The following is a 27,069-nucleotide window of genomic DNA, read 5'->3' as shown; positions in this document are numbered from 1 at the left end:
TCCTTTATTCCTATTTTAATCCTAATATGAGATAAGAACTATATCTAAGAACTAAGTTAACACTATAAGATTCAAGAAAGCATACCTTTATAATAGAACAAAAAATAAAATACAGATTTCCAGTTATACCCTGAATTTGATAATGCTGGAGAAGTCTTTGTCTGAAATGGAACAGAGCTCTAGCTTTTGCAAAGGGAAAGGCACCCAGAATTTATTAGGTCAAACTTAGAAGTTTATGTGTTTGGGGGTGAGAATTTATAATTATTCTTTTAAAATTAGATTTTTCATCTAGTAACAAACCAATCACACTGTATCTGTTTCCTGTTGCTGCTGTAACAAATTACCACAGGCCTAATGGCTTAAACGATGCAGATTTATTCCTTTACAGTCCCAGAGGTCAGAAGTCCAAAATGAGTCTTACAGGGATAAAATCAAGTATTAGCAGGGCCAGTTCCTTCTGGAGCCTTCCAAGGGGATTCTGTTTTTTGTCTTTTTCAACATCTAGTATCTGCCTGCATTCCTTCCTCCATTTTTAAAGCATATCTCTCCAGTCTGTTCCCATCCTCATATCCTTTTCTTCTGTAGTTAATATCCCTCTGCCTCTTCCTGTGAAGACACTGGTGATTATGTTGGGCCCATCCAGATAATGCAGGATAATTTCCCCATCTCAAGATCCTTAACTTTATTACATCTGCAGAGTCTTTGCCATGTTAGGTAACCTTCACAGCTTCCAGGGATTAAGACATGAATGTCTTTTTTTGGGAGGGGGAGGAGCAATTATTCAGTTTACCATACACACCTTTTTCCTTCTGACCATGAATATTTATGCTGCTTACATTACCTTTGACTGCACTGCAGATCTCTTTGGGAAAGTTGCAAATTAAAGGAAAAATGACCCCCCCCCCCGCCATGTTTTCCTTTAATTACCAATATTCAGAGATAAAGAACTTCTAACACTTCATGGTTTCTGTTCCATGCATTCAAAAAATAATTGTAAAAGCTGTCATTTCTGCTCTCCTGACGTTTCAAAAGGTATTAATATGTTTAAAATTGGTACCACATGGACATGGTTTAAACGGATCTCCTGCAAGCATCTCAACCTAAATGTAACACCAGTGTATAAGTGAAGGGTAATGTTTTAAAAATTGCTTCCTTAAATGTATTAAAAGTTAAAGTAGCACCCCTTGAGGACTCCTGAGAGGTATCTGCACACGTCTTTTGGTTTAGGAGGCCAGGCCTTGAGTCACTCTGGGTTATCTTTGCTGATGGAGGAAGCAGTGAAATGGAGCAGTTACCCGAATGACCAGGGAGGGGTTCACTCCTAATGCAGTGTGGGCTCGAGCTTACATTCTGATCACATAACCCTCCTCGCTCCTTTCTGCCTACCTCTCCCCCACCCGGCTCTCACCCTCGCCAGGGACGTGGGTCCATTAGATTGTGCCAAGGAGGATTTCGTGCTTTGTATGTATGTTTTTTTTTCCAAATTACCTGGCTCGGGAGAAGAGAGGAAGAAGTGGCAGTAATTGCTCGAGTCCTGGGTACGGGGCACTGTGCCAGGGGAGCTGACACAACCCCATTGGCAGTGGCTGTACCCATTTTATGTGAGTAAAAGGAGGGAGCAGGATTTCCCCCTGAGGCCTGCCCGTCTCCTCTGCTCCTGGGGGTGATGATTTGCTCCCATGAACTTCCTCTGTGATTTAGGACGGCTTTTCCAACTTCCTCCACCTTTGACCTTGGCGGTGGGATTGGCCATCCTGGCACATGTATCCTCACAGCGTTCACTGGTCACACACACACCTTCTCTGAGCAGGGATGCAAAGAACAAGCTGTCCCTACCCTCCTGGAGTTTTCAGACTGGAAGGGGAGACAGACATGAGCAGTGGACCAAGAAATCCAGGCTTACAAATGTGCTAGGTGCTCAGAAGGGTGCTGTGCGGAAAATGGATTAGGCGGTGGGGGGAGAAACCTACTTTACACTGGTGGTCAGGGAGGGCTTCTTGGAGGAGGCGCCATTTGAACCAAAATCTGAAATCTGAGGAGCAGTCGTACCATGAAGAGCATTGCTGGTGGCACCAGCTGTGTGTGCAAGAGCCCTGTGTGTATACGGTCACTGCACGTGTGGAACTTCAGTGTACTTTTGTTCATACATCTTCTTCCCTCCCTTCCCGTCCCGACAGAGGCAGTGCATTTTTCACTGTCCCTCCAAAGCTGAGTGTTTTGTGGATGAATGATTCGGTCTCCAGGGTAATATTATTCAGTTGTTGCATCTTCTATCCTGGCTTTGTTATTGGAAGAGTTTGTGTCCCAGGATTATTCCCTCAAATAAAAGTGAACAATAGTTCATTTTTCTGTTTCACCAGTAAATGGTTTTCTTGGTTGTGGGTGAAATGAACAACTGGGGGGGAAATGATCAATAACCAAAGAAATTAAATTCTAGATGGAATTTGGGGAACAAATAATTGAGAACCTACTCTACATGAGGGCCTATGTTAGGTGCTTTGGAGATTAAAAAAAAAAATAGAAAATAATCCCTGCTAGTGAGGCAGACATGGTGTAAACATTTCTAAGGTATTGTAAAACAACCTATTTTCTGGCACCTATTAGTGCATGCTCAGTTCCTAAGTGAATGCGCACACACTTGTGAGATGCTGTGGATTTGCAGAGTGGCGTGAGCTCTGTGAACTGGAAAACCTAACAGAAAATCACAGATTTGGTTGAGAGAAGAGTGGTTGCAGTTTAGGGGTAAAAGGTGGGCGTGCCCAGCCCACAGAAGTAAGAAATAGCAGTGAACTTCCGTGTTGATAAATGTCTTAGACTGTTTGGGCTGCTATAACAGAACACCATAGACTGGGTGCCTAAATAACAGATGTGTTTCTTGCAGTCCTGGAGGCTGGAAGCTCAAGGTCAAGGTGCTGGCATATCTGGTGTCTAGTGAAGACCCACTTCCAGGCTCGTAGATGGCTGGCTGTCGTTTCCCCGTGTTCTCACATGGTGGAAGGGGCCAGAAAGCTCTCTGGTGTCTCTTATCAGGGCACTAATCCCATTCGTGAGGGCTCCACCCTCATGACCTACTCAACTCCTAAACCCCACCTCCTAATACTTTCACATTGGGGGTTAGGTTTCAACATATGAATTTGTGTGGGGGACAAAACATTCAGTCTAAAACAATAAACACCCAGGTCAAGGACACATCTGACAGTTACCTCCCTGGAGAGACTTGGCCTTTTCCACTGAATGGATTGTTTTTCAGGGCTGCTGAGGCATTCCAGATGGGATGGGCAACATCCCATGTTTTAGGACTCTGTTATTTGTGGGCGGATCCAGGGATTGCCCACTGATGCTTCCCTCTACCCCTTTGAGGCCGCCAACGTCTGGACCCTTCCCCTAGCAGAGGTCGCCTGCCCAGGGCCACATGTCCGCCCCCCTGGCCCCTCGCTGGGGTCTTTGTTCTGAGCGCAGAGCCCCGGTAGGTGCTGGAGCACCCTGAGGACTGGCTGACAGAGGGGCCTTTGTTCCGTCCTCCTGCCCTTTCTCTGCTTCACTTGTCATGAATGGAGGGCACATGAGTGGAGAACAGGAATGCATTTGGGGTGGAAGAAGCGATTTTCAAGAGGGGGGTTTCTGACAACAGGTGGTGTTGATGGCTGAGGGCTGACAGTTCCCTATCAGCGGAGCCAGCGTGTGCAGGGGGCGTGCTCAGTCTCTGGTATTTGACCCTGAATTGACCTGAGTTACTTTCAAATCCAGTGTTAGGACCTTCAATAACTGAACGCAGAGAAATTTTAAAAGACTGATAAAAAAAAACAGGCAAGCGGGGGAAGAGTCCTGGGTCTGTTAAAGCTAGAAATTTTTTCTTTTTTTTTTTTTTTTTAACAAAAACTATGCTCTTTCCTGTATTAAAAATAAGCACCTAGATTATTTCACATTACCCCTAGGTCTACATTGGGCCCCCTCATATTTTGGGAGTATCTTGATTGAGATCCTAAGATCCAAGTTTGGAATTTTTTTTGGTTTTGGTTTTGCTTTTTTTTTTTTTTTTCTTTTTAAACAGCAAAGTGAAAGGAAATAGGGTTTATCCATTTAATGAACATTTATTTGTTAGGCAGCCTGTCAAATTCCTCAGAATCTGTGCCACGAAGCAAGATCAGGAAGACTCCATCCCTGCTTCTCTAGAGTTTGGGCCCTTCCAGAAGGGCAGACGTGCAGAAAACAAGGTGTCAGCGTCGGGCTGCGAGTTGAAGGTTTGCACCAGGGACAGGAGCCCCTCAGAGCCAGGGATGGGTCTGGTGGTCAGACTGTCCACAGACAATGCATTGGAAAGTCATGAAAGATCAAAGGTCTGTGAGCTTTGTCGGCTTTAGAGATTTCTTATCACTGTCACCATAATATATCTTGGACTGATGCCCATTAGGGTGGCCTTATTTATGAAGTGGAATAACTTCATTGATTATTCCTACCCCATCTGATAAACCTCATCAACTTGTGATCGGAACTAACATCCCGATTCTGGCTGCAGCTTCCCTCGGGGTCCAGGGAGTGAGTGATGGGATAAGTGCAGAAGCTGGAGCCTGCAGTGCGCGGCTGCCCCGTGCGCTATCCCATCCAGGAGTTCACCTCCTGCAGAGTCAAGCGGGAGGTCACTGCCTCTGCCCCTGGTCTCCAAGGGATGGTCTTGGCTCGGGTTCCTCCGGGATGTCTGAGTGCCACAGGGAGACAGAAGACGTCTGCTTGTGCTGTTGGGTGTGCAGTGTTTTTCTATCAGGAGCTTTTCCGATTTTGATGGGACATTTATTCCAAAAGTAGCACTTGCTCTGTCCTTTACAGATGTCTTTGTGAGGCTTTAGCCTGGGACAGTTCCCTGGGAAACACCATGGCTCGTTGTTTTTCAATATGCCACCACATCCTGTCTGACAGAATTCTTTGAAAACTATTTTACACAATCCTTCAAATTTGTTAGAATGTCACAATATATGAAAAGATAACTTGGAGCCTTATAATTAAACCATTTAATTTTAAGGTTTCAAGTATCAAGTTAGAACCATTTTCTGCCTAAAATAAGTGACTGTTTTATGAATGTATTTGTGAACAATTATTTTCTGTTGAAATGTGGAGAATCTTTTGGGGTGGGAAATGGTAACTGGTTATATTGTTAGATATAAGATTTTTCTCTTTCCTATTAAAAAAAGCAACAGTCTTATATTTCTTGAGGAACGTTGGGGCTTACACATCTCCCCGCCCCCCAACTCAAACTAGCTTAAGCGAAACATGGAGTTTGCTGACTTATAAACTAGGGAAATCCAGGGGTGAACCTGGCTTCAGACGAGGCTCAGGTGCCCCCTGGGGGATGGGCCTGAAAGATGGCCGCTGGCAATCCTTACAGCTTCGACCCAAAGAGAAAGAAGAAAGACCCTCTTTCTTCCAGTTCTGCTTAATCAAATCCTGCGAAAGCAATCTCTCTGGCCTGAGTCACGCGCCCATGGCTGTACCCAGAGGGGTGGGCTGCCATGCAGGGTCCATCCTTGCAGTGAGGGGTTGGGGGGGGGCGTGCTGGTGGGAGAGAGGAGGAAGATGGGCCTGCTCTTGTTAGGGCACCTGGTGTTTGAGGGATGGAGGATGGAGAAGAGGAAAATGGCAGCCCCAGTGGTACCTGCTGCTTGTTGGAGCCGTGGGATTACATAGGCCCAATTACAGTGCTTCTCCAACTTGCGTTTATGTAAGTATCCGAACAGCCAAGAAGGATGCACTTATGATTGGGGGTGACGGCAGTACAGAGTAGCAGCCAAATGCTGTCTTCCAGAAATCGTGGAAACAGTACGCATTTCTTCGCTGCTTTATAGGCTCTGGCAGGGGATTCACGGAGCAGGTGCCCAGAACTCTTCCTGTGGCATTTCTAGGCTCCTGTTGGCAGAAAGATGATGCAGGTGTGTCTCCTTGGTGAGAAGGTGCCTCTGGGATCATGTGGTGGTTAGAGTGTTTGGGGAAAATACTCATCCAAGGGCTTTCTCAGTGAAAAACATGACCGAGGATGATCTTCATTTTACCGTGAATTTCCAGCCCACACAAACGAAGGTAGAGCTCGGACGTCCCCTCAAGAACCACCTTCATCCAGCTCTCCTTTTGATTGCTTTTGATTTCAGCAGTTTTGTCTTACACAGTGAGCACTCAGTCTTGGTCAAATATCTGCTAAAGAAGCTGACATTTTGAGCCCCTCTTTATTTTAGGCGAATTAATTTCCTTTATCTATGTTTATATTCTTTATCGTGTCCTCCTCTTCTTTTTTTTCCTTTTTGAAGAAAAACAGCTGTTCTCCCCTGAGTTTGGAAATCTCCCTTCATCTTTGCCTGGTCAGTCAGACGCCATCAGTGTAAACTTTGAAAATCACTCTCCAGTTTCTTATTTGTCTAAAGGGAGGGTTTCAAGCCCAAAACACTGTTCAGTTGGTTTGGTGTCTTCTCTTCGCAGACTAGCCTTTTCACCTGCCCACGTACCCAGAGGAAACAGCGTAGCAGGTGCCCCTGACCCCTGGTACGCCGAGGCCTGGACTTGAACCGTCTCCCGTTCTCCTGCCTGGAGATTTGGCCCTGCCTGGCTTCCCATCCAGTGTTTCCACCTCCACCAACACCACTCGCTAAAAAGTATAGCAAATCGGGCTGAAAAAACCCTCGGCCAGTTTGGCCTCAGCCTGTCCGGCCGTATCATTAAAACCATAGCCGTTGTTCAGTTATTAAAATCCGTTCTTGTATTCAGCTCTCAGACACAATCCAGCCCGTCCACCAGTTGTTCAGATCTGTCTTGAGCGCTTCCAAATCCGTGGTCTTACGGTGTCGTTTGATGACAGTGCTTTTCCAGCCGGGCTGGCTCCCGTTGGCTTAAATGGTGCAGCCAAACGGGCACCGGACGCCTCCCCACCTTGTCACCTGTTAACAACACTTTCTCTGTCCACCTTGATTCTGAAATGGAGCTTGAGGGAAACTTCAGGCAACTTTTCATTTGCTCACGTGGATGTGATTCCATTGTCTACCCCTTGCCACCTGAACAGCTTTTTAACTACAAGCGATGGGATTTATTTCTCTTCAAAGTTTGCCTCTTTTGGGGGGGGGTAGTGAGATGATTCAGGCAGCAGGGGTTTTCTCCTGGGAGACATCAAGCTTATTCACCCTCTGAAATGACAAATTAGCATTTTAAACGAGTTAATTTAATTTTTTTTTTTTTTTAATTTTAAATTAACATTCTAAAGAGTTTGGCTGCTGAGGCCCCCCTGGTTTTTGCTGCATCTTCATTCCTAATCTCTCTTCACTTTGTGGAACCCAGGGGCCCACGTTCTAGCAGAAACTGTGCTCTAAGCCCCCGGACTCTGATGCAGTAGTTTCCTAATTCCTGGCCTCAGAAATGCCATGAGCAGTGCGGTTATTTGCAGAAGAGAGAGGCACCTGGCTCTGCAGTGGTTCCTTGGTCCTCTCTCTCCCTTTTGCCGTCTTTTCTTCTGAATCCGCAGTTACTTCCAAAAGTTCAGTTTCCTTACGTTTCTGTCCCTAATGTTGTGCAGCTCATGTCAACCTCTCACCTCGAGGTTTCCCACATGTTCCAAATTCTTCTTTAGTTTCCCTTTTCCCCTGTGGTTATATAAAGACAGCATTAAATCGTGTTTTGCAAAACACTTAACGAAGCAAGTGTAACTATTAATTTTTGTTATTCCTATCCTTGTTTACGTAGGTATACCTCTTCTTCCTGGGGTGCACTGTTCACCCGTCTTCCTTCCCAGGGGTGTCTCTATGCGATGCGAGGAGATGATGGCCTTTCAAAAACCCCACTGGACTCCTTAGTCCATCATAGTGTCTAGAAGCTGGAATTTATCAGTCAGTCTGCGGTGGCTTGGGGCAAAACGCTCCATCTCTTAAGCGTGCCTCTAAAATGGGGATCATGTTTAATGATGAATGAAGATTGGATTAATGTTGGTAATGACCTTGCACAGGCCACGTGCATATCTACCCATACTTCTTTCAGTAGCAGCTCCTGCTCTTCTGGCTTTTCTCACATTTGAAGGCATCATATTTAAGAAGAATGCTTTGGGGATGGTTTCTAGCAGTGGGAGAATGGGCTGGAATTCACAGGTGTCCTGTGTGTGTGCAGTTGTGATGAACACAGCCATTTGGTGCTAGATTGCAGTAAGGTCTAGAACAATCCCCTCTCACCCTCCTACCTTGAGAGCCCTGCAGGGGTCCTCTTTCTATGCTGCTACCTGACACCATTCTGCGTGGTAACCAGCCCTCTCTTTCCTCCTGTTTCTGCAAGTATCTCTAGGAAAACACTTAAATAAGAAATCAAGCATTTTTATTTGAAGAACTAGCCAGCAGGAAGGTATTTGATGTCTTCACAATTAAAATCTTCTTTGCTATGTATGTGTGTTGGAGGGGGGAAGAATATTCTAGACTGTTTTGCTTTTTTTCCTTCTTCTTCCCTCCCTACCCTTCCTCCCCGAATCCCCCCAAATAAATACACAGCACAGAGGTCCTATGTGGCTCTGGCATGTGGACAAGTTGCTTCTCAGTTTCCTGATCTGTAAAATGGGGATATTATGGATTTTAAATGAGTTAACGTATGGAAAACAGTGCCTGATGCTATGTCAGTGTTAGTGATCATTAAACCAAAATCGTAAGGGTCCTTTCTCTTCTGGAGTAACTGTTAGGCAAAAGGATTTTAGAATGCTGCATTCTGAAGTATTACTTTTTCTGTGTTTTCACAGTAATAAAAAACATCCCCAGTCACAGTTTTGGGTGGAAAGGATCAGCTCTAAGTAGAGAAAATATTCAATATCTAAGGCAGCTTCTCCCAAGAGAATGTAGAAAGGTACTCTATTTTGTATGTAGCAGGAAAAAGAAGAATAACGAACCACCTGAACATTTTGTGTCCAAAGCACTGTGCTACGCACTTGACACTTTAAAGCTGGTAAGAATCTTACGACTTTGTTCCTGTAGCCATTTTACAGACGAGTAAAGAGGTTTGGCGAGGTGAGGAAACGTGCCCCAGTTAGGAAGCGTTGTAAGGCAGTCTGTGGGATTCCTGAGCCCACCTGGTCCCCCTGCTTAGACAGTGTGGGAATGCTCCCTCCCTCGTGGCTAGAAGATGCTGAGCAGACAGGGGACGGTTAGTCACGTTTATTACCATCTTCGTGAGGTCACCTCTTAGGGCTGATAGGAAGTTTAGTGGTGCATTTCCTTTCAAAGGCAGTTTTAATGTTGACAAACACCTGCTTCTAAGTCAGTTGGCCAAAAATAAGGAGCCCAATCCGTGATTTCTTGCTTGCTATGGTTTGGTCAAGCTTCCCTGCACAAACACTTCCTGTTTAGAGCAGTAAAAGAACCAAACTTCTCCCCGGAGGTTGGCAGTAACTTACCCGAGTCAGTAGAGCAAGGATTCCCTTGGTCCTTGAATTTCCACTTGTTCACTGATTCCACTCCAGGAAGGGGGACCAGAGCAGAGAGCTCATCCGATTCATTTAGCACGAGTCTCAAGTATTTGGGAAGGTGATTTTGAGCAGTTTCTTCTTACTGTTCTTGGACCACAGTGGTGAAAAAATTCAAGCATCTGCCTGGTATTCCCCACCTTTGTTCTTCAGCCTCTGGTGGCTGTGGGAACTGGGAGCTTTGTTGTCTTTCCTGGAAGGAAGCTTTAGTCACATCTTAATCCTGAGTCATACATTCATACTCATTTGCAAAGTAAATTTGACAGCAAGACTGAGTCAATAATTTTGGCCTTGACCTTTGAGACAGGATTAGTAAACAAACTGAATCATGAATTGTTTATTATTTCGGTCACAGCAGCTAGAAGCTTTCCAAGAAGTGAATCGTTCAGATTTATTATCCCACGTACTTTAAGGTGTGTTTGTCATTGATTATTTAGACGCTTAGTATTGTTACAGATTTGGAAAATAAAAGAAAAAAATATCTTTCTACTATAGAACTTTGCAATTTTATTTAATGGAAAAAATATTCTCTTTCTTTTCTTATTCTTCTAGAAGAAAATGTTCCACTGAATAATTGATGCTTCTAAAATGAAACCTTGTGTTTTCATGATACTAGAAGCCCTTTTATTATCTGATTGATTGTTAAACAGCCCTGAGTATGAACCATTTTCGTGTAATAAGCATTTTGAGCACAGGAAAACTCAGCCAACTTGATTGTTCTCAGGTGAAGTTCAGACCAGGAATTATGCAGAACCACAGATAATTGCAGATGATAGAACCAATCACAGTATGCAAATTAACCACTATTAAGAACCTTATATAGCTTTTTTCATGGTTATGTTCAAATAAAATAGGGTATAAAATTTAATTATGTAATTCAGAATGGTAAATACATTATTACACTTTTGCTCTTTTTAAAAGAATTGAGACAAATATAGTCATTTGTAATTTTGTAACCTTTTTATTTTGTATAAAATAAAATACAAAATGCATTATTTTTTATGGCAGAGGGACAAACTAAAAACACACTGTCCTCTGATATTTCATATTCTGGATCTAAAGTTCCTGCTCCTAAAATGTATGCTTGGCTTGAAATGAGATAAATAGCCTGCATATTACTGATTTATACTTTAAGAAATTATTTCTGAAGATTCTACAGCAGGTCCTTGTTATCTGAGGATAATTAGAACCAGAAAAAGGCCATTTAGATTGAATCCACTTAAATGGGGACCAAAATTTCATAATACAATTTTAAAAAGCTTTAGGACTTTATCTTGCCCAAAACTCTGAATATCATGAAAATAATTCTTTTAGTTTATATTTAACACAGTTTAGAAGATCATTTTGACCATGGCTAACTCTTAGAATGAGCGATGCAAAAATCAAGTATTGATCGTTTGGAGAAGAATACATTTTTAGACAAAATTGTATGATTGTATATCGTGGTACTTTTTAAATCCCATTTGACCTTGACATCACATCTTCAAGATGGTCAGTTTTACAGGAATATTTGAGGTCCTAGTCGTTTTCCTTTGGGCCCTTTAGATTCTTCACTATTAAACTCTTTCTGTATTGAAATCCCTATCTCACCACCAACTTAAAACGTTTCTCTTAAAGATTGTTGCCTCATCCACCTGCTCAGTCCCCACTTGCCCTTGTTTCACCTGCTATTGGGGAAGTTCTCTAAAGCCCTTTTCATTAACCTTGTGAAATTCTGTATTTGGAGGGCAGGATTTGCAATCAGGAAAGATGCAGACGGTGAACAAGGATGGAATTTTGAGTGGGAATTCAAGTCATTTAAATGACTTGATAGTAGGAAATATCGTAGAGTTTTGAAGGTATGCTTCCCTAAAAACGCTCCTAACCATGTGGGTTTTTGGGCAATGACCACTCAGATAACCGGGACCCCCCTGATTTATTTGCATGAGTCCGTTGCAGTGCTCTGAGGAGAAGGCAGATTCGTGAGTGGGGACCTGCCGGTGCTGGTCTCATTTCTGCCAGGAAGTAGGTTTATGACCATGGATAAGTCACTTAACTTCTTTTGGTATAATTTACTAATCTGTGAAATGAAAAGGTTGAGCTAAAGTCCCTTCTGGTGACAAGATTCTGTGATTCTGAAGTGTTGCATATTTTTTAAATTTTTTATTTATTTATTTTTGGCTGTGTTGGGTCTTCACGCGCGGGCTTTCTCTAGGTGCAGCGAGCGGGGGCTACTCTTCGTTGTGGTCCGCGGGCTTCTCATTGCGGTGGTTTCTCTTGTTGTGGAGCACGGGCTCTAGGCGCGTGGGCTTCAGTAGTTGTCGCACATGGGCTCAGTAGTTGTGGCTCACGGGCTCAGTAGTTGTGGCACTCGCGGGCTCTAGAGCTCAGGAGCAGTAGTTGTGGTGCACGGGCTTAGTTGCTCCACGGCATGTGGGATCTTCACAGACCAGGGCTCGAACCCGTGTCCCCTCCATTGGCAGGCAGATTCTTAACCACTGAGCCACCAGGAAGCCCCAGTGTTGCATATTTTAAGCCTGGGAAGAGCTTTATCACTCTGTTTTCATAGAAACCTAGAATTTAATAATCATCAACCAACTCTTTCTTGTAGTTTATTTGTGCTATATATCGATATGTAGATATCTATATATAATTATAAAATGTATAAATATATATCTATATATATCTTATAATTTGCATAGCTACATCCATATGTGATCATACTTCTGGTATAGTTGTAATCAGCACTTTGGAACAATTTTAAATTCTGCTGTTTTCAATTGTGTTATCTCTTATAAGTGTTTGCCTATTCTATTGTAATCTTAATATCTTTCTCTTTTTCACATTGATCTGTTCTAGTGACTGCCATTAATAACAATAATAATAATCCATTGAGTACATGTGTTTTGATATACTTCAGTATATCCTGCCCAATATATCCTGGCAACGGAGCATCTCTATACTTTACAGTTTGGAGAGAGTTTTGGCTTCATGTTACCGGGGACATCTCTGTAGGTAGACAGTTATGTAAAAAGAGCTTCTCATCCCGGTAGCACAGATCTGTGTGCACTGCGGTACTTAAATGCCTTTAGTTGCTACTGTAAACAGGAAGAAACATACTAAGGCAAAGGTCTGGGTAAGAGAAGCAGGGGGAGGGGCAAAGAAGGCTGAAAGGACGTTCCTTTTGCTGCTGCCAGCAGGGCAAATCGAGATCTCAGGGAGTCTGGCATAAAGAAAGAAAGCTGGGAAGGACACAGAACCGGGTTCTGGATGCATTTTCAGAGGCAAGGTTGTCCCTGCCACACTGCACCTCGTATTCAGTCACCCGGGAGTGCTGGTGACCTTTGGCTTCTGAAGTTGCACTGAGCCAGGTCCAGAGAACAAAGCCACCAGCCATCACCAGGGAGGAGCAGACGCGCTCACCGCAGTGAGGCAGCGGCAGACTGAATTAGCGAATGTTACATGATTAAAAACGGCAGCGCTTTCTATTTTAATTCTAGATCTGGGAGATTTTCAATGCATCCTTGGGGGATAGGAGTTTGTTCATCCGTTAAAATTCGATTTGCTACCTCTTATCAAGATGAAGAAAGCATAACTGACACTCTTCCCTCCCCTCTGGTCATGTCCGCTCCGGTCTCTGGATATTGTTGGGTCCCCTGCATATGTGGGTGAACAGCTTGTGATGCTTCTTGACTTAACTTGTCACAATGGTGAGGTGGTTAGTGAGAAAGAAAGGGAACTCCGCGTTGCTGAAATTGGGGGTAACTTGGTTGTTTACAGTAGCTGAAGGCAAATGTTTCGAGTTAAGTCAGGTTAATCAAGGCAATTTTAGTCGTGATCAAAATGACCAAGTAGAAAAAACCTGTTACAGAAATTGTCAGTTTCACTTCCCATTGTGCGAGGCCTTATGCGAGTGAGGGATATCGATAAAGTCGGGTGAAGTTCAGTATTTTCAGAGGTTAGCTTAAGGCAAATGAATTTATTCCATCTCACGTATGTATTCCTCAGCTTTAGAAGTTACATCCTGTAATTTAAAAAAAAAAATTTTTTTTTTTTTCAGATTCTAGCTACATTGGAGACTGGTCGTTTTCTGAAACTAAAGGAGAAGCCCAGGGAAGGGATGGTGAATCCTTTTTGAGTTTCAAGTCGCAGAATAAAAGGTAAGTATTGATAATTTCACAGTGTGTTTGCAATACTGTTGTGTCGGCCAGCTGAAAAAGCAGCACACAAATAACCAAGAGTTTTGGATATTTGCTATCACCAAAAAAACAACTCGTACTATTCTGATTTACTTATGGGATTTTTTTTTTTTTTTTTTTAAACAAAACTCAGCATATTCTTTTAAAATAAGCTTTCCAGGTAGGTATACCGGAGCATTAAGGTGGGACCTTAATGCTGAGTAATTTACTTTTTTTCTTAGCCTGCATCCCTGGGCACGTCTCCCAGGCTTGGTCTGTGTGACATCCCCACATTTAGAGAGAGAATGTGAGAATTTCCAAGATAGAAGTTCGAGAAAGACAGCTAAAGCGTAGGGACTCGTTTTACTCACACACAGATTTGATGCAGCGTAATCACCGGCAGCTGCCCTACCCTTTCCCCAGATCCAGGGCACTTAAGCCCCATGACGGCCGCCGCCCCCTGCCCCAGACACACCCTGTCTTTGGCTGGACCCCGGGAGCAGAGTACCCTCTCCCAGCCCCCGCATCCGAAAGCTGGGTATCCTCTCCTGGCCAGAAGTCCTCGCTGGATGCCCTCGTGCCCGTTTCCCAGAACTCACAGCAAAAACTCAGCACCACCGTTAGCTCACTTACTGTTTCCCGAAAGATTGTCTTTCCACAATCTCTTGGCAGTATTTTGTCCTTGTGTACAATGACAATCCCTGGCCTCAGCGTATCCATGTATTTTCCCCCTCTTCTTCAAATCGCTCTGCTTAATGATTGGATTTATAGCTAAAAAGACATCGTATTTAAATTAATATTGATCTACATTTTTTTTAAGCCAAATCAATTTTAGGGCCTAAAGAAATATCAGGAGAATTTTTGAACCTCTGACTGTCTAGTGAGCAGGCTGCCCTGCCTGGAGGAGGATCTCTGTTGATGGAGGTATTTCTGTAGAAACTGTACATCTGTCTGACAAGGATGTTCCAGAAAAGGAGCCTGGCTGGATTTGGGACAGGGTTTTCTAGGTTCCAAGCAAAAGGAATTCTGCAGTTTCTCAATTGATGGACCAAAGGAAGCAAAGTTGTCTGTGTGTGTTTTTTTTAAATTCACATGTTTTAAAATTAAGCAAATATAGGGACTTCCCTAGCGGTCCAGTGGTTAAGACTCCACGCTTCCAATGCAGGGGGCATGGGTTCCATCCCAGGTCAGGGAACTAGGCTCCTGCATTCCACGTGGCACAGCCAAAAAATAAAAAAAAAAAATTAAAATAAAAAAAAAAGAATAGGGGCTTCCCTGGTGGTGCAGTGGTTAAGGATCCGCCTGCCAATGCAGGGGACACAGGTTCGAGCCCTGGTCCAGGAAGATCCCACATACCGCAGAGCAACTGAGCCCGTGCACCACAACTACTGAGCCTGCGCTCTAGAGCCCGCGAGGCACAACTACTGAGCCCGTGTGCCACAAGTACTGAAACCCACGGGCCTAGAGCCTGTGCTCCCCAAGAAGAGAAGCCACTGCAATGAGAAGCCCGCACACCGCAATGAAGAGTAGCCCCTGCTCTCTGCAACTAGAGAAAGCCCGCGCGCAGCAACGAAGACCCAATGCAGCCAAAAATAAAAAATAAATTAAAAAAAGAATAATTAAAAAAAATTAAGCAAAGATATTCAGCTAGATTATTGCACATCTACTGAAAGGTAATTTTCTTTACTCTGATTCTCGAGCATATTTCCTGAAAGGCTGCCCAGGGAGAGAATGACTCTGTGGGCGTTCTTCTGTGTGACGTGGGCCTCAGAGGGTGCAGTTGGGGAGCCCAGAGTGCCCTGGAGAGCAGGGTGGGCCCAGGCAAAGCGCCCCCTGGATCGGGGGGCATGACAGTTCGGATCCACACAGGTGGGCAGTGAGACAAGGTGATAGATAATAAGCTGTCTGAAGCGGGTGTGTAGGTTTGGCTGGGCTGGGGGGGAGATCATGTGAGTCGATTATAAACCTGACTGTTACGAGGGCCTTTACGTGACCTTTGAACCCCACCTGCTCTGCCGCCGTTGAACCGCTAGTGTCTGCTGGGGAATGGCGGGGCGGTGGCCCTTACAGACAAGGGAAAGCACAGTGGGGTCGTCTGTTTTTTGTTTGTTTGTTTTTGTTTATTGACTTTTATTTACTTATTTATTTATGGCTGTGTTGGGTCTTCGTTTCTGTGCGAGGGCTTTCTCTAGCTGAGGCAAGTGGGGGCCACTCTTCATCACGGTGCGCGGGCCTCTCATCATCGCGGCCTCTCTTGTTGCGGAGCACAGGCTCCAGACGCGCAGGCTCAGTAGTTGTGGCTCACGGGCCCAGCCGCTCCGCGGCATGTGGGATCTTCCCAGACCAGGGCTCGAACCCGTGTCCCCTGCATTGGCAGGCAGATTCTCAACCACTGCGCTGCCAGGGAAGCCCCGGGTCGTCTGTTTTTGCAGATGTCTATATGTTTGAGCCTGTGAAGGCATATTTGTGTTGTAACGAGGCTTTTCTGCCCCTACTTGCTGCTCAAGCCTCCCTTATTCCAGCAAAAAGTATTTTCTCCTCTTCCTTTCCGTATGAGCATCACTCGGTCCTCACCTGGTGTCGTTGCTTTGGTTCCTTTTACTAAGTATGTGGGGAGAGGTATTTCCTCTCTTACCACTAGAATATTAACTCAATGAGGAAAAGGATTTCTTTGTGTTTCATCTGCTACTTGACGCCAGGCACCTGGAACAGTGTCTGGTACAAGGAAGGTGCTTGATAAACATTTACTGAATGAGGTAACGATCTGCATCTTCCTGACCCGGATTCCTTAGGGGCAGGACCGTCCCTTCATCCGTGAACTTCTTGCTGGGCTGACACAGCGGCTGCTGTCCTCCCTGACCGCCGGTCTGTGGGGTGGGATCACTGATGCTTGGTCCCCTCGGAGGGGCTGGGGAGGTGTGCGCTGTGTTGCCACTGCCTTGGCGACCATGGGTTAAGCTGTCAGCTCCTGAGGGCGTTTCCAGGATGCTTACAGGCGTGATGTGGAAGGGAAGCGAGGGCTGAGAGGCAGCGCGGTGTCTGGTGGGACCGTGCTTGCTGTGTTCACCAGCCCCTCCCAGGAAGCGTCTCTGATGGATGGGCTGTAGTTGGGGGGAGAGGCGAGGCAGGAAGGGCGTGTGCTGGTTGTCACAACGGAGCCTTGCCCTCGGGTCTGAGCGGAAGCGTGTGGTTGAGTCACGTGGCGGCAGAGTGTCTGTCCCTGATGGGGGTTCAGGCGGCCCCGGCCCAGCCCTGCTCTGTTTAAGTAAATAAAGGAGCGCAGACCGCGTGGAATGTGAGTTGCAGCAGGTGGGGAGTCTGACTGATGGAAAGTCAAATCTAATAATATCTTTGAGTAGCTGCCCTGAGGCTCAGTTTTGGTTGTTGGCTCCCCCTGCCCAGGAGATCACAAGGAGGCGGGCCAGAGGCAGACTCTTCCAGAACCTCTGTGCTAAGTGAGTTTACCTGGAAAGGACATCGTAGGTACAAGACTTTAACCACAAGGCACAGTAGGAGTTGCCTTCTGGTCAGCTGGTGAGAACCTTTGAGCCGGTCATGAGATACTAATTAAATCAAACCGTGGACTTAACTCTCCCCCCCCCACTCCTCTTCTGCTTCTCCTTCTCTCTCTGTCTCTGTCTCTCTCTCTCTGTCTCTGTCTCTCTCTGACTCTGTCTCTCTCCCTCTCTCTGTCTTTGTCTCTCTGTCTCTCTCTCTGTCTCTGTCTCTCTGACTCTCTCTCTGTCTCTGTCTCTCTCCCTCTGTCTCTCTTTGTGTGTCTCTCTCTGTCTCTCTGACTCTGTCTCTGTCTCTCTCCCTCTGTCTCTCTCCCTCTGTCTCTCTCCCTCTGTTTCTCTCTGTGTCTCTCTCTCTGTCTCTCTGTCTTTGTCTCTCTGACTCTCTGTCTGTCTCTGTCTCTCTCCCTCTGTCTCTCTCTCTCTGTGTCTCTCTCTGTGTCTCTCTCTCTGTCTCCATCTCTCTCTGTCTCTGTGTCCATCTCTCTGACTCTGTCTCTCGCCCTCTCTCTGTCTCTGTCTCTCTCTCTCTCTCACACACACTTTAGAAACGGTCAAGCCCGCCCCTGTCAGGCTCTGTGCGAAGGCAGCCGGAGTCTGTCTCGTCATCACCGACTATTTGTGAAGTCCTCACTCTGTGTCCCATACATGCTGCCAGCTTCTCCTCCCTCCTCTGCTGCATGTGCCCTGAGCCTCGCTCTCCAGCCCTTCCACGCTCTTCTGCTCCGCTCTCCCCATGTCATCCCCTCCCAATTTCCCCTGCCTGCTCCCTGCCCCGCCCCCGCCTCCAGGAAGCCCACCGGCTTGCAGCTCTGCAGAGCCTGGTGCTGCCCCGGGAAGGCTCTAGAGGGGCGAGCCCGGCAGGTGGTGACCGGCAGGCTGGGGAGTCAGGAGCCTCGGCTGCGACCATCTTGTCCCTCCCTCCCCTTGTCCGCTTGCACTGGACTCTGTCACCCTCCCGGGATGCTCAGGGCACTTGTTAGCGCCTGAGTCTCCGGCTGCAGTCTCAGGGCTGACGTCTAGTCTCAGCCGGCATAGAGAGCCCTCTGATGCAGGCTTCCATCCCCACCCGGTTGTCCCGTGTCCTAGTCACGCCTTCTGAAAATGCCAGGCGCGGCCTCAACCTCACGACCTCGCACACGCTGTCCCTACAGCCTGCAGGGCCCTTCCCCTTCGTCCTCAGTGGGCTGAACCTGACCGGTCACTGAAGCTGTCACCAGGGCCCTCCCCCAAGAAGCAAGGGAGGTCAGGTGCACCTGTCGGGAGAGGGGCTTCTGGGCCCCCTGGACAAAACTCATCTCAGAGTATTCGTGCCAGGTGGTGTGTTTTCGACGCCAATCTCCGCTGAACAGACTTTGATAAAGGCAGGACTGGATCCCTGGCCTGTGACATCATCCCTCACACACGGGTGTTTAGAAAGTGTCTGCTTTCTGACTGTTGATTCTTAAGACTTCCACCCTACACTCAGTGCTTTTTGTTTTAGGTTACTGTTTTCCTAACAGAGTATTTAATAAAGAAGGCCCATCTGATGCAGAGGGAGACAGGGCACGTAGATCGGGGTTGCCCTTCTTTCTTCAAGCAGCTTCGATGTGTTTATCAGCAGCTTTTCCCCCAAGGCTGTGCTGTGTGGGTTGATCACTACATTTGAGACTTTAGTAGAAGTTTAGTGGAGCAAGGGAATCCCTGCGTTCCCACAAACACCTGTGGAGCCAGGTGTTTTTCATTTTACACGTGGGCGGCTGTGGAAAACCACTGCCAGGAGGTGGCCACGCCTCCCATCAGCTCCAATCAGCTCCCGGTCCCCTCTTCCTGAGTATGAGGGGAGAACCATGGCGGAGCAGAGGGCAAGCAGGGCGATGTCACACTCACCCAACTCTGGGGGCTTCTGCGGTGTATGGTTATCCCTGTCTGGACAGAAGCTTGTTCTCCGTGCTCAGAGTTGGTTGGCTGCATCCTGTGGACATAACTCCTCCAGGGAACGGTGTCTTAGCGTACCTGTGACATACAGCTGCCAGTCACAAATGCAGGGCTCAGGTGAGATTCTAGGCCTGTCGTCTTGCAGATAAGCAGACTCTGGCTTCACTGCTGCGATCACAAGCATTTCTTCACTAATAGACTGCAGGGGCTGGAAAGGCCGCTCTCTGGGGTGCCTCCTTGCTTGCGTGTTTTGGGGTTCTCTGGGTTGAAGGTGGAGCATTACGATATGATGCATGTAGACTGGGAGCATCAAATATGAATGACGTTTACTATAATTAACAAATCTTTGTGTAGCACTTGGGCAAGGGGGTTTGATCCCTCACAAGAACAGAAGGATGGAGGAAAGGGCATGGTTTTCCCTTCACTTGGAGGGGGCACAGGTGGGAGAAAAGTCAGTTTTATTCTTAGAAGAGCTGAGGGGATGAATGGAACATGGTTTGATGGAGAGGAAATGGCAACTACGGAGGGGCTGGGGGAGGAACAGAGGTGGTGCGCTTCTGGCAGCCGCCGGGGAACCGCAAGGGTAGGAGAAGCATGCTAGTAAGGGGTCGTGGTGTTCAGCTTTCACACTGCGTCGTGCATATGACCTGGGCTTATTGAACTGATTGCTACAAAGATGTGTGGTTGGAAGAATCGTGACTCCCCAAAGAATCATGGTTCATGTCCTAATCCACCGAAGCTATGCATATATTAGGTTACATGGCAAATAGGAAGGTCTCAGCTGACCTTGAGATGGGGAGATTATCCCAGATGATCCAGGTGGGTGCAATGTAATCACAGGGGTCCTCTGACGTGATGGAGGGACACAGGAGAGTGAGTGTCAGAATGATGCCATGTGATAAAGTCTCTGTGCTTTGCTCCTTTGAAGATGAAGGAGCGGGCCATGAGTCAAGGAATGCAGGTGGCCTCTAGAAACTGGAAAGGCAAGGAAATGGATTCTCCCCTGGAGCCTCCAGAAGAGATGCAGCCCTGCTGACACCTTGATTTTTAGGCCAGTGAGACCCATTTCAGACTTCTAACCTCTAGCACTGTAAGATAATAAAGTTGTTTTAAGCCACCAAGTGTATAGTAATTTGTTACAGCAGCAATGGGAAACAATCCAATACGGAAACCTGTCTCTACTTTGGGAATGTGAGACCCTCTTAGTTATGTATGAAATATAATGGAAAATTTATGGAAGATAAATAACTCAGAGAAGAATCTTGTCAAAATGAATTCTAAGCTCTAAGTTAATTTATTTTCGTGAAGTGAGGGCAAGAACTTTATTTCTTCACTGTTATATCCTCACTGCCTAATTCATTTTTAAAATTCATTTTTAAACAAATGAATCTCTTCATTTAAATCCATGAAAAACCAAAACAACTATCTTTTCAAAGGAATTATTGGATGCTAAAATGTATCACTATGATTAGAAATCTTAAATTCAGGCTCTTGTTATAGACAAAGAATATCATACTTTACATTGTCATTCAAAGATGAGAGGTTTGGTTAGAGAATATTTTTGTAAGTTGTTGGGTGTAAACAGGAATCACTTTTGCTTTCTTGGGTTCTAGGAACTTCCTTGTACCTACACAAGGAAGGAGTGTTAACTTGCCCTTTGCCTTGTCAGTAAACCAGCTGTAATATGTAGCAAGCTGTAGCCTTAAATCCACGACACCCCAGCCCCCTGCCCACCAAAGTGCTCGTTGTTTGTGACACTTAGTTTGGGAAGCCTGGTACTATATACTAATCTATTATAAATGATCTTTGCCTGGCATCTTTTAGAATTACAAATACTTCTAGTGTTCATTTGCTATTTCTTGACTCACTTATTTTCTGGAAAAAAAAATCTTTGCTAGGATTTTGCTATGTGTCAGGCCCTGGGGAAACAAAGGTAACTCAGATATGGCACTTCCCAGAGAAAGCCACCTTCTAGATGGGAAGAAAGACAAGTGTGTAGATAATGAGAGGACGGAACAGCCAATATTGAAATAATTTGTGATGCCAAGAGGAGGAAAATTCCAACTCTGCAGGGAGAACAGAGCCAAGAGGAAGAGACTGAAGGTCCAGAAGGACCTTGGCAACTAGAAGGGACAAGTATTAACTGCCTACTGAGTCCCAGCACTTTTACATGTAACTTTATCATTTCATTTTTACCCTGAGAAAAATGATATTCTAATGAAGTATCTTTGCAAAATCACAGAGTGGGATTCATAATCATTGTCTTCAGAGCCATTCATTTTAAAGCAGAGGTGGGCAGACTTTCTGTGAAGGGCTAGATGGTAAATATTTCAGGCTTTGGGGGCCATACCGTCTCTCTCACAACTATTCAACTCAACTCTTGTGGCAGGAAACCAGCCATATAGAATATGGAAAGAAATGAGCATGGCTGTGTGCCAATAAAACTTTATTGACAAAAATGGACAGTGGGCTGGATATGGCCCAGGGGTTGCAGTTTGCTGATCCCTGTTCTAGAACAGCCATTATAGCTACTGTTTTGCTTTAGAATATTTCAGGAGAGGGAGATTATAGGTTTCATTAGCTTTGCAGGTGGGCCAGTGACAGTTTCAAAAGGGGTTATAGAATCTCACCAAGAAACAGTAGCAGACTGGATTAATAATGGAGGTTCAGACAGACCCAATTGTCTAACATTTCACATCGTCATGGTTAATATTGAACAGACCTCTGGGAATCCAGATATAATCCATCTTCAGGGCATTATAGATGAGTCCAAAGAGAAAACCACACTAATCAGTCTTGGCAGAGGATTTGACAGTGTGTGGGCATGTGTGTGTTTTAACTCTGAGATTTAAAAAAAAAAAATGGAAATAAAGAAGATTTGTCTGGAACCACTGGGAAGAAATAAGGTAAATATCTGAACGGATGACCTGGGAGAAGCCTAGAGTGTAAAGTCTCAATACGGCTGTCTTCTGGAAAAAGGCAGAAACATCTGGTTAGTGTAAAAATGAGGGGTGATGTGAAAGGAAATCCCAAGTCCAGATTAGAAAAGCAGAATACATCTTGACATCTTAAAGCAACAAGCCAGAAAAAAATCTGTCCTTAATAGCTAACAGTGGGACTTCCCTGGTGGCGCAGGGGTTAAGAATCCACCTGCCAATGCAGGGGACACGGGTTCGATCCCTGGTCCGGGAAGATCCCACATGCCACAGAGCATCTAAGCCTGTGTGCCACAACTACTGAGGCCCACGCGCCTAGAGCCCGCGAGCCACAACTACTGAAGCCTGCGCGCTTAGAGCCCGTGCTCCGCAACAAGAGAAGCCACTGCAACGAGAAGCCCGCGCACCGCAACGAAGAGTAGCCCCTGCTCGCTGCAACTAGAGAAAGCCCGTGCACAGCAATAAAGACCCAACACAGCCAAAAATAAATAAAATATATAAATTTATTTTAAAAAATAGCTAATAGTGTGGGAAAAGTCACTAAATTCAGAGATTTTGAGTTTCTTAATTTGATTTCTTAATCCTTTAGAGCAAAACAGTGAATTTTTTGGAGAAGAGATCTTTCCAAGAGTATATCCTGAGAGATACAGGGTGGTAGGAAAACACCTGGAAAACCATTAAAGAACTTCAAAAACGTGACACCGGGAAGCCATTTAGGTCACCTGTCCCAGCCCTACGTGACTAAAAGGACATTTTTCTCTTGGCTGATGAGAGAGAGCTTGAACGAGTATGGTTACATTGGGGAGCTTATTTCTTTTGAGTAAAACTTAAAAGATCAAAAGCAGACCAAGTTTATAAGATGGTTACAAGTGTGGGTGGTTCCAGCTGGATGGAAACATTTTCTCACCAACAGGAATCAGTTGAAAGAGTGTCGATTGTCTCCAGAGGTCCCCATGGTTGGCGCCCCCAAGTGTGTTTTGATCTGGTTCCCCATCCGGCTCTGTGCTGTTTCTCTTCAGGTTGACTTGGGGGAAAGAGGGAGGAAAAGATGGAAAACATGGGAGTTGATATCTTCCTGGAAGACGCTGTGGAGAGGTTAGCAGGCTAAGTTATTCCAACCAAAACAAGTTAAACTTTTCCTTGTGTTTGAATCCTAGACACGAATCTTGTTTTGGATGAAACAGATGTGATTCTGGGGACGGGCACGGCGTCCTGAGCTTTGGTGACTTTCCTGCCCCTCACTCTTCCTTACAGGAATCAAACATGCTCCAGCTGTGCATTTATATGCTGTTTCTGGCCTCTTTCTAAGTTCCATGCAACTTCATAAAACTCAGAGTTTCCTCAACACAGAAATCTTAGGACTACTTGAAGAAAATAATCTGTAAAGCAGATAAATGTTTTGATGTGGATTACATCTAACAAACAGTGTTTATTGCAAAGGCTTTAACATGTAAGCCAATTAAAGGGTCTTATAATTTGACTTCTCTTTCCCATCAGACAAAGCTTTTTTGTAATGTAAATATAGTAAGGCATATCCATACTCTACAGTCTTGCTGACATTCTTTTCTTTTAGCAAGGGTTAAATAAGGGGGATCTTCAAAGCCTTGGTGATACACTACAGAAAGCTTTGAAGTTTTTATTAGCTTCCCTGGAAATCTTTGTTTCCTGGAAAGTTCGTTAATGGTATATCTAGTTTCTTACACAAATCCATTTCTTAGCTGTCTATTGTGAATTACCTAGTCAGTGGGAATGCTACTGCAAGATAAAATTAATATCTAAACTGGTCCTGAGTCAGTTATTTCCACTGCAAAGCTTATGTAGTCATAAGGTACGATGTTACTTAGGTCGAATTAACCTTTCTTTATCTTAATTCACCTCTTGAACTCCCTGAAAGCAACATAATTTACATTTCCTAGCAACTCAGAGGGCTGCTCCTGTGTATGGAACTAACCTCCTGCATCAGCACCATCCGTCATCTTCCATCTCAGTCGGTGGCGCCATCCTGCACCCAGGGTCCAGTCTGCCCCTCCTCTCTGCATCTCCTCCTCCGTTGACACCCAGTTCGGGGCTGACTGGCCCCGCCTGCCTGGCTGTGGTAGCCTCCTATCAAGTTCCCTGCTTGTTCTTTCCCTCTTCCCCATCTACCTACCCCCCAAAGTCTGTTTTCCTCAGGGCAGCTAGACTGATTCTCTAAAACTAAATCAAGATCATTGTCTCCCTGGCCCACCCCCTGCAGTGCCTGCCGGGAACGCCGAATCAAACCCCAGGTCCTTCCTGGCACAGGGCCTCTAGGACCTGTGCTCACCTGCGTCTGCCGGACGTTGCCTGCTGGCTTCCCCGGTGCCCTTCCTGCCCCTCACTCGGCTCTGGCCACACCGGCCACCTTGCTAGTCCCACGCACCCACAAATCACACCCCCATCTCAAAGCTTGAAACTTCGCACTGGCCCTTCTTTCCCCCTCCTGAACCCTCTCCCTCCACATACCCACCAGCTTTCTGGCCATTTCTTCCATGTCTTTGCTCAGAGGTGACCGCCTCAGAGACCTGACCATTTTATCTACATGAGAAGCCCCCAGCCTCTTACCCTGCTTTTCCTTCCTTCCTGCTCCAATTAGTGGGCATTCGGTCTCTTACTGATTCATCACTTGGTTTATTTGTCCATTCACTTATTTATAGTTCATCTGTCCCTCCCAAGAGAATGTAAACTCCATAAGGACAGGGACTTACAATGATAAACATGTATCTTTCATGCCTCACACACGTAGGCAATCAAGACATATCTGCTGGGTATTGTATGAAGGAAAGAACCAGAATCGTTCACATTGCTTTTGGTCTGCACATGTAGACCAAGTCATTGAGCAGTTATGTTGTTCAATGGGACAGTGATATTTTTGATTTTCCTACCCTAATAAGGTTTCCAATTCAATAATCAAGGTCTGTCTTAGATTTAGCTCTTGCCTAAAGCTCTTAGCAGTGACCTTGGTCGACCTTCAGTGTAGTTCAATATACTGAACATAGGTACCGTATGGACGTAAGGACTTGGACTTCCTGGTGATGTAATAGTTTTAGAGTGGCAATGTGTCCACGGACAGAGCCGCTGGAGTCTTACTTGCCTTCTTAGCGATTAGCAGGCACGTATATAGCACAAGGAAGAAAGAGCCAATACTCATGTCTATTTTTAGTACGGTAGAGTTCCCATAATTATCTAAACACTAAGAGGTTACTTTAAGAAATGTTATCAGACTAACGGAGCTTTTTCTCCTACCAATGAGCAGCTAATCATCTTCCTGTAAATATTATATGAGAAGAAATTGGGGGAGGGGGTACACACAGGAAGGTGGATAAATGGTCTGTAGACCCTTGTAGACGATACCAAGAGCCCCGTTCCATGAGGTAATTTTGTCAGCATAATTGCTCTGAGCTGCTTCTAAAAAGTCGAATGTATCGATACATAATTTACGTTCAGTGAAATTCACTCTTTTTAAAGCGTACAGCTATGAGTTTCAGTATGTGCATACAGTTGTGTAACCACCATAATCAAACTACAAGTTTTCATCCCCCTGAAATGTTCCTCATGCCCCACTGTAATCACCGAGCCCCGACCCCTGGCAACCACTGATCCGTTTTCTGTCCTTACAGTCTCGCCTTTTCCGTCATGCCCTGTAAATGGAATCATGCAGTCTGTCGCTGTTGAGATGCACCAACGCTATTGTGTGTTATCGGTAGTTTGTTCCTTGTTATTACTGAGAGGTGTTGCATTGTGGATGTAGAGTTTGCTGATCCCGTCACCAGGTGAAGGACATTTGCGTTGTTTCAAATTTGGGGTGATTATGACTAAAACTCCCATAACAGTCATGTATAGGTTTTTATGGGAACATACATTTTCATTTTTTCCCGAATAAAAAACCTAGGAGTGGGGTTTCTGGGTCGTATGGTAAGTATGTGTTTAGCTTTATAAAAACCTGCCTAACTGATTTCCAGAGTGGCTGTTTCCTCTTCCCACTGGGAAGGTATGGGAGTTTCCTGAGCTGCTTTCTAATTCTCAGGGTCGATGCCCAGAGGATTTTGCCTTCTTGAAGAGAAACCTCGGGATTTATCTCTCCCCTCTTCTCCCCTCAGTTCTGTGTTCCAGTCTCTTCTACTTGGACCTTTAAGTTACTTTTTATTTAAAAGTCTTTCCGCTCTTCCTTGTTGCCTGAGTTTCCTTTTTCTTTGTTGCACCCGTGCAGTGCCTCGTACCCAGCAGATACTAAGTACGCACCGTGTTTGACTTGGTTGTAATAAACTAGATTAAACTGATCTCCAGGGCAGAGACGGCCCACGGTGGGACTTTGGTGCATGTTCTAGCAGGCTCATGGGGCATCTGCGCAAGGTGGGTGAGCCCTACCCCAAGACCTAGGGAGAGATTCCTATTATTTCTCTCCAGGCAATAAGGCATCACCCACAAAGTGTGGGATATAAAACTGGGTTTGGACTGCCACAGTGGTGAAGGGTGGAGAAGTCAGAACCAAATCTGTGGTTATTATAAGGTGTATAGATTTAGCTTGGAGACACCAGCCATGAAATGTGCAGAATCTTGTGAGAAGCCTTTTCTTTCTCTTAAAGATTTTACCTTATTGTTTAATCACTGGTGAAGCATAGCGTAGTGGTTAAGAGTGAGAGCTCTGCAGACAAACTCTGCTACTGACCACCTGTGTGACCTTGGGAACCTCTCAATGCCTTGGTTTCTTCATCTGTAGAATGGGGATAATAATAGTAGTGAGGAGTGATGGTAAATGGTTGATATGTACCTAGTGGTTAGAACAGTGCCTGGCTGCTATGAAGTGCTATAGGAGTATTAGTCACTGCTGTTATTGTTATTAACTAAACTTTACCCCTAATACTCGGAAAATGTGCGGTTTTCATGCATTTGTGACACTTTCACGGATGTCAGGTTCTAGATACTTGATCAAAGAATGATTAAAATTCAGTGAACAGAGAGGGAGTGAGATAAATTAGGAGTTTGGGATTAACAGATACACACTACTGTATATAAAAGAGATAAACAACAAGGACCCACTGTATAGCACGGGGAACTCTACT

General features: G+C 45.3%; 2 long non-coding RNA genes across 3 annotated transcripts in view; one reads left to right on the top strand and one right to left on the bottom strand.

Moving 5' to 3' along the window:
* Window positions 1–23,942, top strand: part of LOC309654912 — a 52,127-nt gene extending 28,185 nt beyond the window's left edge. The window contains exons 2-3 of one of the 2 annotated variants that reach the window (XR_014260488.1): window positions 13,503–13,602; window positions 23,146–23,942. This is a non-coding gene — a long non-coding RNA (uncharacterized lncRNA). Of the gene's footprint in view, window positions 1–13,502; window positions 13,603–19,980; window positions 22,483–23,145 lie in introns of those variants that run through there. The other variant, XR_014260489.1, reaches the window with a different exon arrangement.
* Window positions 6,246–13,491, bottom strand: LOC309654922. Its single transcript, XR_014260511.1, has 2 exons — window positions 9,395–13,491; window positions 6,246–7,160 (listed from the first exon to the last, which is right to left on the bottom strand). It is a non-coding gene; the product is annotated as an uncharacterized lncRNA (long non-coding RNA).
* Window positions 23,943–27,069: the final 3,127 nt, after the last annotated feature.

Source organism: Balaenoptera physalus (genome assembly GCF_965194825.1).
Source record: "Balaenoptera physalus genome assembly, chromosome: 2".
NCBI lineage: Eukaryota > Metazoa > Chordata > Mammalia > Artiodactyla > Balaenopteridae > Balaenoptera > Balaenoptera physalus.
The sequence above is the reverse complement of the archived record's forward strand: the minus strand, read 5'-3'. Positions and strand labels throughout refer to the sequence as shown.